This window comes from Pantherophis guttatus, chromosome 6 (genome assembly GCF_059756535.1).
Source record: "Pantherophis guttatus breed Tessera chromosome 6, ASM5975653v1, whole genome shotgun sequence".
NCBI classification, from domain to species: domain Eukaryota; kingdom Metazoa; phylum Chordata; class Lepidosauria; order Squamata; family Colubridae; genus Pantherophis; species Pantherophis guttatus.
This window is the reverse complement of record NC_142068.1, coordinates 45,714,386-45,727,223: the sequence shown is the minus strand read 5'-3', so window position 1 is coordinate 45,727,223 and position 12,838 is coordinate 45,714,386. Positions and strand designations below refer to the sequence as shown.

General features: G+C 38.7%; 1 long non-coding RNA gene across 2 annotated transcripts; it reads right to left on the bottom strand.

Annotated features, from left to right (window-relative positions):
- Nucleotides 1–1,223: 1,223 nt before the first annotated feature.
- LOC117678613 (uncharacterized) lies at nucleotides 1,224–12,724 on the bottom strand. 2 transcript variants are annotated; one of them, XR_015728628.1, is made up of 3 exons: nucleotides 12,639–12,724; nucleotides 3,604–3,658; nucleotides 1,224–1,886 (listed from the first exon to the last, which is right to left on the bottom strand). It is a non-coding gene; the product is annotated as an uncharacterized LOC117678613 (long non-coding RNA). The 2 variants fall into 2 exon arrangements; XR_015728627.1 differs by lacking the exon at nucleotides 12,639–12,724 and adding an exon at nucleotides 11,771–11,870.
- Between the last annotated feature and the right edge of the window lie 114 nt (nucleotides 12,725–12,838).

Below are 12,838 nucleotides of genomic sequence, written 5' to 3'. Positions count from 1 at the left end.
TTTTATACAAATTCAAGATTATAAAAACCAACTTCTTAGCAGAATTAAGTCAACATAGCTATAAAAAAAAGACACAAGATAAAATAGTTTACAAAAGACACTGGAGTAAGTAAAACAGTGTTTCCAAAGATACAATTTATTTAAGCTATAGGGAAAGAAGCTACCTTTAAGTGAGCTACATTTCACTGGCTAATCTGATCCAGCTGATTGACTGATTATGTGCCATCAAGTTGTTGTCAACTCTGACTGATCACAAAGATATTCTCCAGGACAATCTGTCCATAATTTGGGGAATGCAAACAGCATGGCTGGGACAACAGGAAAAAATGTGGTTATCATCAAGCTGCTTGCATATAGTCATTCCAATAGACAACAAAATAGGAAAAGAATGGAAATTAATAATGGGATTATTGTCTGTTTTTGGATGGCAGATTTTCAAGAATAGGATAATTGAAATGGGTAGAGTTCAGATGATAAAATGCATCATTCGGTTTAAGGGGGAGAGGATTGAACAGAAAACTTTAGTTTTAGCTCCATTCTGAATTCAAATCAGAGCAGAATATACAGTCTGGGATTTTTGAGTATGGATTTTCCTGTGAAAATGTAGTGTTTTAGATTTTTCTTTATAGTCTAATAAGAACATGGTCTACTGAAAAACTATTTTGATGAATTTCCTGGGTATCTCCAGCTCATGGGTGATACTATAGCAAACCGTAGAATAACACATGTCTTTGTTCTCTTTGCATTCCTACAAGGAGGAATAAGTGGAAAGCAATGCTGCTGATCTACATCAGAAAGGTCTGGGTGTGTCATAGATCTTGGCAGCCTTGATTAGATTTGAAGTAATCAGGAGGTCAGCACAAGTCTATCAACATACACTCATAGCTTAGCCTCTGATGCATTGCATAACACACAGTTGTTTAGCTCTTGAAAGAGCTTTCTGCTAAATTATTTTCCCCTTTTCAGATACATTTTTCAAAGGCTTCTTTAAACCAAGAAAAAGAGCTTTGAGAAACTGGCATCTGGAAAGAAAGGATAGGGAAATCTACAGTTGCTGAGTTCTCAATTCTAATATACTTTAAAAACAATTCATACCTGAATTGTGCTAGTTTCAGGTTTTCTAAAGTGACGCTTTGTTCAGTATTGATGGCTGTAAAGAGCCATACGTTCAAGTTTGAAGATAGATTATATTGGCAGTCAATTTAGAATTTAATCCAGAGACATTCTTCATTTCCCTTATATTTATTTAATATTAAATGTATATTCCATCTTTCTGTTGTATAAACACTCAACAGCTTAGAACAATTTAAAATGCATAATATAAAACATAGTAAAACAGTACATACAGTTAAAATCAATAAAATAATGTGGATCCGTATCTGTGCTTAGCCTATTTCAATGCAGGGATCTAAGAATACTTCTTATTTTTTATGAGAGCATTGTTATACTAGAGTTTGTATTGACTTCTCCCAATACATTTCTCAGGTAGAGGATTTATTTATCCAAAGACATGTGCAGGATTTATTCATCCAGAGATGACAGGGATTTCTGTTCCTTTCAAAGGCTCGTCAGTTTCTTTACAGATGTTTTTTTTTAAAAAAAAGCTGCTGTCCTTTAGTTAAACATGCTAAAATTCAGTTGTTTGCCCAATCTTGGAAATTGTAGGATCTAGTCTGGGCTGAAGAAATCCGGATAACCACTAGATGGCAGCAAAAAGACGCTCTAATTTGTAACTATCCCCAGAGTGACCTCATTTTTAGAACTCAGATCTGACTGTTCTTACAGGGAGTTCTGCAGATGCTGGATAAGCAGCTAACTTCTGTGTTGAGAGCTGTCTGGACTTTTGACTTCTGTGGCATGGAATTCCACAGGAGTTCTGATAATAGCTGTAATATCAAGAGGAGGGAAGCTAAGCGTTAAAATGTTTGCAGACATTCCATTGAATGCATGCCACCCGACTTTGAAGTAAAAATAATTTAAAATAAACAAATTAATAAATAGAAAATGATGTACCCACATAAACATTACTTGGTCTTTCTGCTAACTAGGTTTGGGTAATGCGGATGCTTGTCTATACCTCATACAGATTCAGAAGGCAAAATAAAAGGAATTGTTTGAACTCTGAGAGTTGTAGTTTCATGCTTTGGAAGGATGTTAGACATGTAAGATTGGGGAAGAGATTAAAAACCCCACTGAGAGGACCATAAACTGGCTGCAGTTTTGTAATCATCCAGACGACTGAATGATTCCAATAAAAGAATGAAAGAAATTGGTGTATCCCAAAAGAATGACAACTCTAATTTTTTCTTGTAAACGGAGTTTGTATTTTCCAGGTTGGTTAATGTCCTAGAGAACAGATAACTATATTTCTCTATAAAATAATGCTCTTTTATTTTTCATGTACAGTAGTAGAAAGACTAGTAATTTACTCACAAAGATGACCACTGTAATAATCCTTCAGTTATTTATATTAGGGTTAAATTATGCTGACTTCACTTTTCTTTTTCCACACAATGTCTAAATTAAAATTACATGAAAAGGAGTAGGCAATGGAAACAATGGTGACATTCCTCAATTCTGAAGCTATTGTCCAGCTTCTCTCATCAGGCTAACCTGGAACCAATTAAATGGTGGACAAGAATCCAGAAATTTCCAATAATAGGCTTTATGGTAGAAAAGTTGTCAGGCCCAAAACCAAGAATAACACATGTTGACTCTTCCAAGCTGTTTTCTTTTTTGTTTCATACCTGTAACAAAATCTTTCCAGACTGACTACGAACTGTACCTACAATATACTGTGAACTATAAATAGTTCTCGATTTACGAGTATAATCAAGCTCAAAATTTCTGTTGCTAAATGAGATCGTCATTACATGAATTTTGCCCCATTTTATCACCTTTCTTGCCACAGTTGTTAAGTGAATTGCTGCAGTTGTTAAGTTAATAACACACCTGTTAAGTGAATCTAGCTTCCTCATTGACTTTACTTGTCACAAGATTGCAAAAAGTGATCCCATGACCCTGGGACACTGCAACCGTCATAAATATGAGTCAGTTGCCAAGAGTCTGATCATGTGACCATGGCGATGCTACAACAGTCAAGTGAAAACTGGTCATAAGTCAATTTTTTTCAGTACTGTTGTAACTTTGAATGGTCACTAAATGAACTATTGTTAAGTCGAGGACTTCTTGTATTAGGGAAGAGCAGACTTTACCCTCTTTCTTTTACACATAGTATCTGGACCAAGTTGCCTCTCTGGAATGCATCATGTCCCTCCTGGGAATCTGCCTTCTGACTACATTCCATCACCTATGCCAATATAAAAAGTTTCAATAATTTAATGTGTACCAACTGTAAGTTCTACTGTTCAAATTCTTCCACTATTTTTTTTCTCTTTAAAATAATTTTATTGAACACTACAATCAAAAGGATAAATGCTAATAGAAACTAAACAGAAAAAATGTAAAAGCAAAAACTAAATGTAGAAAAGAAAAAATAGTATAGAGAAAAATAGAAAAGAAAAATATAGTAAAAAAAGGGAAGAAATATATAAAGAAATAATTTTCCCCTTTGTACAGTTATTAACAATTTTAATAACTTACCACCTTCTCTTAAAATACATCAAATGATCTGTTCTTCCCATATTTCATCTCTTATCTATAAACAAAAGAAAGCCTCATCATTCCATCCTGGTCAGCAAAAGGCCTTTAAGAGTTACCAGACATAGCAAACTATATGTTTTAATTTTGATCAAGTAAACCAATTTTATATTCCTTAACTTTACTTTTAATAAACTTGGTCTTTAATCTTTGAATTCTTTTTATTTTTTCTTTGTCTCTTCTTGCAAAATCCTTTAAAAGTTTAACAGATCTCTGCAGAGGAATGTTAACTTATTTGATTTTATCCCACCTTTATTACTTTATAAGTAACTCAAGGGAATGAATATACAGTACATGGTACTCCTTCCTATTTTCTCCACAGTAACAGCCCATTGAGGTACGTTGAGCTGAGAGAGAATGACTGGCCTATAGTCACCCAGTCAGCTTTCAAGGCTAAGGCAGGAGTAGAAAACTCAGTCTCCTGTTTTCTACTTCTAGGACAACACCTTAACCTTTCTAGGAGAACACCTGTTCTGACCTAGGCTTCCTGAGTCATTAAAACACAGTAGTCCCAAAAACCTCTTTTATTGCAACAGCTGTGAATTCTGATCATTCACAGATGAGTCCCAATTAGTTGTAAAGAGTCCTTCGGGAGAATCACCCACCTTTATCTCCCTTGACACACTGCCAAAGACCTAATTGGCAAAGCCACATGGAGTCCAGAATCAAAAAGAGCTTCAAGCTTTAAACTGAACAGAATGAACAAATGTTGCTTCCTGCAAAGGCCCACATGCCTTTGCTCCTCTTTTAAGTCTTATGGGAGGGGCCAATCATCTCCAAGCCCTACTCCCGAGTCGTCCCTTTTGTTTTAACTGTTCTTGCCTTCTGGTAGCTCTGCGCATGCACGCACTGGGAACAGGCTCCCCCTGTTCCTCTGCCTTGCTGAGGTCCAACTGGAGGCTCCGGAGGCAGCCCGTACCTCCCAGATGGCCCTTTCTCTGCCTCTGACGCAGAGCCCTTGTCTGAGCCTTCCCTAGACTCCAGGACTAGCCCATGTTCCTTCCCAGCCTCCTCACTGTCTGACTGCTGTCAGCTCCGCAGGCTGCTAGCGGCCACAACAATTACAACAAACTGGCCTTCTACTATAAGAAACTAATCCAAGTCATTCTTCTGGTTAGTTATTTGCATGTGCCTTTTAATTATTAAAACATCAATCAAACAAGAGCCCCCTCTGCTTCTGGGAGTTTTATCATCTTTGGCCCTGGATAGAATTGCACTTCCCCACAAAGACCTGGTGCATAATCTGGGGTTCTTCCTGGACTCATAACTCCTGCTCAAAGAGCAGGTGGCAATTGTGGCTAGGAAGGACTTTGCTGAACTTCGTAGTGTGGGCCAATTATGCTTTTTCCTAGATAGGGAAATTCTTCTCATGCTTAATCACACCCTGGTCATCTCCTGTCTGGACTATTGTAATCTGCTCTACATGGAATTTACCGTTGAAGAATATATGGAAGCTTCAGCTGATACAGAACATGGCTGCACAAGAAATTATGGGCACCCCAAGGGCAGTACATGTTAACACCTCTGCTTTGCAATCTGCTTTGGATGCCAGTTTTCTTCTAAATCCAATTCAAAGTGTTGGTTATGACCTTGGCATGGGGCCAGTTTACCTGCAGAACCACCACCTCATTATATCAGGCCATCCCAGCCAATCAGGCGGGAAGGGTATGTTACAAACCTTGCCAGTTAAAGAATTTCAACTGATGGGGTCAAGGAAGTCTTTTCTGCCATCACCTCTGCCCTTTGGAATATTTTACCCCAAGAGATGAGGTGAAGCATCTGAAGACCTGGCTCTGCCAACTTGCTTGGAACTCGCAAAGGAGTATGCAGCCTTGGAGCTGATTAGCACCTTGAAATCACTCCCCATATTTTCAACTTTAATTACTTTATTCCTGTTTTAATTACCTCCTACTGGAATATAATATTTATATGTTTTTTTACGTTTTCATTGTGCATTGTCCAGCATTGCTCCCTTGAGGGAAATGGGTGATCTCCAAATTTTATATATAAATAAATAAAATAAAACCACCTGGTTTCATTTATATATCCAGTATATCTTTTTCCAAGAGTTTATACCCATCCAACTTGATCCAATAGACATATTGCAGATCCCATCAGCCAGAGCAGGGGTTGCCAACCTTTCAGACCTCAGGGACCACTAAATTCATAATTTTAAATCCCACGGACCACTAATATGAATTTTTTAAAAAGATAAATAGTATTTAGTGCAATATAAAAAAGGCAAATAATTTTTCTGCGGACCACGTTGGTGACCGCTGAGCCAGAGTATCAACTGGTGGGACTAGAAGCCAGAATTTTTCTGCTGTAGCCTCTGCCTTATGGAATATTCTCCCTTGGGGATCAGAATGGCTACAACTCCATTGGCCATTCGCAAAGCTTTAAAAAACTTGGCATTTACATAGAACTGGGGCTCAGAATTAGCTGAGGAACTTGTTACTTGCCTTTGCTATTAATTGATTAATCATCACTGCTGTTATTTGTGCTTATTTATTTGTGGGTGTTCTTTTAATGTTTTAAATTTTTTTTCAGTTTTAGAACTATAAGCTGTCCAGTTACTTGGTTGAGTTGTGCAGCTATAGAAACTGAATAAATATATTTTCCATATTGTTTTTGTAGCCTGTTATTTTTAAATCCACATTCAAATCAATTTCAGTCCTGGCTGGTATAACTTGCTCCTATTGCTTCTCATCATTTATGCACAGTCTCTAATGGGAAGTATTCTTAAAATTAATTTCTGATTCAATTTTTCAAAAATATCCTTCAATACCTCCAATATTAAGGTATTTTTCTCCACTCTTATGTTAGCAAGTCGAATTTAAGTGTTCTTCTCCCTTAATTGTAATCTGTAGTTCTTTGTAGTTCCATCTAGTGTCCAGTCTTCGAGTCCCATCTTATGTTTTTTTATTAAGAATTCAAAACATCAGTAATTTCCCATAGGAAGGATTCTTATAATTATTTTCAATAACTTATTTCCAATCCATCTGGACCCTTCACCCATTTATAACTTTCCAAAATCAATATTCTAATCACCCTTTTGCTGTTTATTCGTCCATAGATAGAATTTTTCTAAATCCTTATTTTTGTACTTAAAACTTCCTTCATTAAGAATTGAAGGAAACTCTTAATGAATACCATAAAACTTGCAATTCCAAAGGTTCTTAATATTTGAAAGCAGTAAAAAAGTAATTCCAAAAGTGATTAAGAAAAGACTCAAGCAAATTTTGTGTCCATATAGGTTGCATTATAACTGTGAGTTTAACCGCTTGACTCACAAAAAATCCAGAAGACCAAAACCAGACCATGGGTTTGGTGAATAAAAATCTATGACAACTGTTGATTACAAATTAAGATTAAACGTGCTATTCCCTAACCACAATATAACCCATGATCTGGGTTCAAAAATTATAGCCTAACTACAAAGTAATTGTGCAGGTTGGTGTTGACCAACCTTGGTGTTCAATAACATGCTTTTATTAATGACTCAGATGCAGAGGTGGTATTCAGCAGAACTGGTATTCTGACCAGTTCTGGAGAACCGGTAGCGGAAATTTTGAGTAGTTCGGAGAACCGGTAAAAACCACCCGCCCCCATCTATTCTCTGCCTCCCGAGTCCCAGCTGATCAGGAGGAAGTGAGGATTTTGCAATAACCTTCCCCTGGAGTGGGGTGGGAATGGAGATTTTACAGTATCCTTCCCCTGCCATGCCCACCGAGCCATGCCACGCCTACCAAGCCACACCCACAGAACTGGTAGTAAAAAAATTTGAATCCCACCATTGCTCAGATACCTAGATTAATTTTTATTAATTACTCAGGTAGAAGAAAATTTACGTGGGAGGTACAGAGAGCAGTTCCCTTGCCACTCCACCCCCATATATGTACACATTAAGTCCCTATGGATAACTTAGTAATTATTCAAGGTAAATTTCCAGTACAGGTAGGCCTCAATTTACAACCATTTGTTTAGTGACCTTTCAAAGTTACAACAGCACTGAAAAAAAGTGACTCATGACCATTTTTCACACTTACAACTGTTCCAGCAGCTCTCCATGGCCACATGGTCAAAATTCATACGTTTGGCAACTGGCGTGTATTTATGAAGGATGCATTAATTTCTGTAGTAAAACTTTTTTAAAACGGGAAAAATGTATGTGGTTAAATAATCCACATTACATGCTCCAGAATGAATGGAGCTTGTCAAAAATCCACAAAAGCTTTGGATGTATCATCAACAATAGCAATTAACCAGGGAATAAATAGACCACCAAACACTACTGGTCTACCGTAGTGAGGTTTTAATTTCTGGTTTACTTTGGAATAGATTTTCTTAATATTTCAGTCATACCTTTTTGTTATAGGGTACTCCAATCCTTACAGGGGCTTTGGCATATTCAAAATATCCCTACTACAGTCAGCAGCTAACAGGGCAGGAAGCACAGAAGTGCCCCCTAGAGAACGATCCAGGAAAATATGCATAGCATGATGTTTCTCACTTTCTTAAATCTCCTGTTATGGGCATGATGTAATCTAATGAAAGGTCATTATTTTAATTTGTTTTATTTATTCCTCACCTTTATTATTTTGTAGTTAATAACTCAAGATGGCTAACATATCTAATGCTTGTTTCTCCTTTTTTTCCCCATAACAGCAACCCTGTTGCTATTGGGCTGACCCAAAATCACATAGCTGGCTTTCAGGCTTATGGTGGGACTAAAAATCTTTCAACGTGTGAAAGAAAACTATTGGTCCACTAATGGGAAAAGATGGCAGGGAGGTGACAGGTAGCATGGATAAAGTGGAACTGCTTAATTCATTCTTTGCACCTGTCTTTATGCAAAAGAAAAAAACGGTCCAGCCTGTTGGAAGAAATGTCCATCTGGGTTCAGTTCCAAGTGGGAAAGGAGGACACTGGAAACATAGAGACTGCTTGGTTTAATGGTGCACAGGACCACATGGTTTGAGGTCCTGAGCAAAAAGAGGGAGAGAGGGAGAGATTTATACCCTGTTGGGGTTTGAACTTGCTTCCTGTTCCTGTGGCAAGAAATGTATCCTGATTGGTTGTCAGACTCCCATGGGGCCATGCAAGGGTAACTTTGTAGGTTGTCTTGAGTCACAGGCTTGGTTGAATTTTGCTGGGTGATATAATCTTCCCAGGTGTCATGTGGTGAGATGGATAGAGGGCTAATCCTATTATGTTCTGAGAGTGAAGGTCTTTTGTGTTGTAGATAAGCTGGCCCTTTCTGGGGCTATTAGCAAAGGTGGAGGGTGCTTTCCAAGAGCATGTTTCTCCTTTTCTCATCCAGGGAGGTATAATATTCTTCCTTTTTAATATTTCCTAGAATATTTCATTCTTTTAGGAGAGGGGTGGGTGCTAACTTCTTACAAACCTATAAAAGGTTAAGTGAATCACTAAAGTTAAGTGAATCATGCAGTTCTTAAGCGAATCTGGCTTCTCCCATTGACTTTGCTTGTCGAAAGCTAGCTGGGAAGGTTACAAATGGTGATCACATGACTCCAGGACAGTGCAATTGTCATAAATACAAGCCAGTTGCCGAGTGCTCAAATTTTGATCACGTGACTATGGAGATGCTGCAATGGTTGTAAGTGAAAAATGGTCAAAAGTGACTTTTTCCAGTGCCATTGTAACTTAGAATGGTCGCTAAATAAATGGTTGTAAGTTGAACACTATCTGCAATATACTTTCCATTCACGGTCTCTTCAAATTTTTAAATTTCAAATTTTCAATTTGAAACTTCATAAGAGATTCATGTTAAAACTTCAGACTTTGATGCCTTTACTAATCAATTTTATGATGGAAATGAACAGCCCATAATCATCATGCTGTTCTACTAGTTTCATCCTTGGAATGTGATTCCTAGAAAGACAAATTTTGTTCTGTCTGTCAGAATCAAAGCCCTGCAACATTTTACACCATTTCTCCTTCTCCTTTTCTGATTGCATATGCTTTTGAAGAAGTGGCTTATTTTTCAAGGACATTTGCAAGTTCTTTCTACTGTCAAGAATTTGAAAATGACCTTATCCAAGGCCTGGACTGCCTTTGCCCCACTCCCCCAAGTCTCCTCTTACCTCTTATCACAACTCAGTCTGGCAACATTCCCAGTTACCAAGCCCGTCTTGGTTTACCCACCTCCAATATTCTCCAGTCTAGGACATACAAAATTAGAAGCTCTGGAAATGAGTTCTGAAGGGTGAGATGGAGGCTTCTTGCTGAGAGCCAAGTGCAGGTTGCCCCTGTGTTCAACCTGGGAAGTGCTGCTAATCTGTTGCTACAAAAACTTCAGAAATTACATTCACACAACATGGTAAACCAAACTATAGTTTGTCTGCACAGGGATCCCCAATATTGAGAACATTCCTTACTTATTCATGGAACATGCTACAAAGAGCTTTTTGTTGTTGTTGTTCAGTTGTGTCTAATTCTTGGAGACTGCCTGGACAAGTTCCTGCACCTTTCTTGGCAAGATTGGCAAAGGAGCCTGGTTTAGCTCAACAGACAGAAGCACTGTAATTTAACACCAGCTGTCTGCAATTAAAGTAAGATCGAATCTCACTAGGCTCAAGGTTGACTCAGCCTTCCATCCTTTATAAGGTAGGTAAATTGAGGACCCAGTTTGTGGGGGCAATAAGCTGACTCTGTATAAATATACAGAAGTATGAGGGCTATTGCTTAACACACTATAAGCCGCCCTGAGTCTCTGGAGAAGGGCGGCATATAAATCAAATTAAAAAAAAAAAAGATTTCAGAAATGCCTTGCCATTGCCTCCTTTCTAGGCCTGAGAGTGAATGGTTCAAGGCCACCCAGCTGACTTTGTGCCTAAAGCAGGATTAGAATTCTCAAGTCTCCAGGTTTGTAGCCCCACACCTTAACTGCTGCCCTAAACTGGCTCTCTTACCACAAAAAACATAGGCTGTTACAAAAGCTTCATTACCAGAGGGCAAACTTGGAAGCTTATCCATAGTCCTCCCTTTGACCACTGCAGTTCTACCAGCTCAGCTTATCATGGTGTTTGGGTGAGGAAGAAGAGTATTTCCATTATTAATTAATTAATTAATTAATTATATTTCTATACCACCTTTCTCCCGTAGGACTCAAGGTGGTGTACAGCCAAGAAAAATATAGACACACAAACATCATAAAATTGCTAATTAAAATTATTACTTAGTTTGGCCAATTAAATAAAACCCAGAATTAGATAACATTTTAAAAAATCATTCACATGTTCATATGTTTAGCCCCGCCTGTTGGAACATCAGGGTCTTGAGGGCACGGCGGAAAGCACGGAGATCAGGGATATCTGTATCTCCGGGGGCAGTTCATTTCAAAGGCTTGGAGCCCTCACAGAGAAGGCCCTCCCCCTGGGAGTCGCCAGTCGGCATAATTTGACTGATGGTACCCTGAGTAGTCCCTCCCTGAGAATGAACTGGTTGGTGGGAGGCTATTGATGGCAAAAGACGGTCTCCTAGGTACCCAGGTCCTAAGCCATGGAGCCCTTTTAAAGGTGATGACTAACACCTTGAATCGCACCTGGAAGACCACCGGGAGCCAGTGCAGCTCGCGCAGGAGGTGTTACATGGGCACAACGAGCTGCACCCATAATATGACTTCTGACTATATTTTCTCAGCATTACTAATGTTTAGATGTCTTTGATATCTGTGTGGGATTTTTGGAAATAAGAGACTTCACTTATAATTGCAGTCTTTGCCTTTCAGCATGCTTATTTTATTTTTATTGCTATTAAAAGAAACAAAAAAAAATATAACGGAGGAATAGAACTTAATACATGCCAGTGGAGACACTTAAAAGCATATCGTACTCCTTTTCCATCATGATCAGGAGACAGGTGGTTTAGTATGTTGTGCAAATGACGTTCACTATGGTTTTGTCAGCAAACTGTGATTAAGCAGAACATGATTTAGCATGGATCTTGTAGCATTTGTTGCTGTTTGAAATCCGAGGCATAACAAACCAGAGTAGCACAAACTGCTGCCTGATGTAATCCTGGCATTGAAACAAGCAAGCGGTTGGTGGCAGGGTGAACTCAAAATGCGCAATGCTAAACAAAGCACCTTGATGTCTGGTGTTCCGCCGACCTACCGCTGCATCCTTCCTGGCAAAGTTACAAGGAAGCTGCAATCACCACCACGCTGTCGTCGCACAGAAGCTGCCCTCATGGAAGCCAAGCGCCCACGAAACGAAGCGGGAGGGTGTTAACTTCCGGCTGCTAACCGCGGGAAAATCGGGCTACAAAGAGGTGGCGACGATGTTGTCAGCTACTCTTTGAATTGGGTGGTGGGATGTCCACGGCTGAGACGAAGCTGAAACATCAGACGGTGCAAAATGGCTTCCATTTTAAGCAAAGCTGAACTACAATCGCTTTGCGGTCTTCGTTTTATTACTAGAGGCCGCCTGCAGCGTTTTGAGCAAAATGCGATAAGATTTTAAAGCACGGTAGATACGTTACAGAATGTAGGTAGGAACCTATTAAAGGCGAGATGATTTTAAAGTACGGTAGATAACTTATGGAATGCAGCTACAAACCTATTAACAGCTACATCCGTGTCAAAATCAGGAACAAACCAATGAGCTGTGCCCCATCAAATTTAAATGAACGAGTGGGTAATTTAACGTGTTAAGTAATATGCTACGCACGTTACTCGGAACTGTCTCTTATAGGATCGCTGCTGACTCCTGCAAAGGCGCTGCATCCTTCATTCTTAAATTTGTACCCGTTACTGATAACTTAGGTTAAGAGAATTGCAGAAAAATGTGTGTCCGTTCTGCTGGCATTCAAAGATCCTCATCTCTCCTAATCAAAGGGTAGTTTTAATCCAGCAAATTGAGTATACTTAGTAAACTATAGCCCGCAATTATTTTCCGGAAAAGTTGTGTGCCAACTAGAGGAATACTAAATATCAAATCTAAATTATAACCTACCATTTACGTTTCTTCAAATGTCGCCCTTTTTTTTCTCTCTTTTTATGCATCACTACACCAAATAGGTCAAACTCTACCAATATTTAAAAGTGTTGCTTTTGTATTGCTTTTGTATTGCATTTCATTCACTTGAAATGAATTTACCGTTTAGCACAGTCTAGACTCGAGATTGAACAAGAAAAAAATGCCCACGACACTTA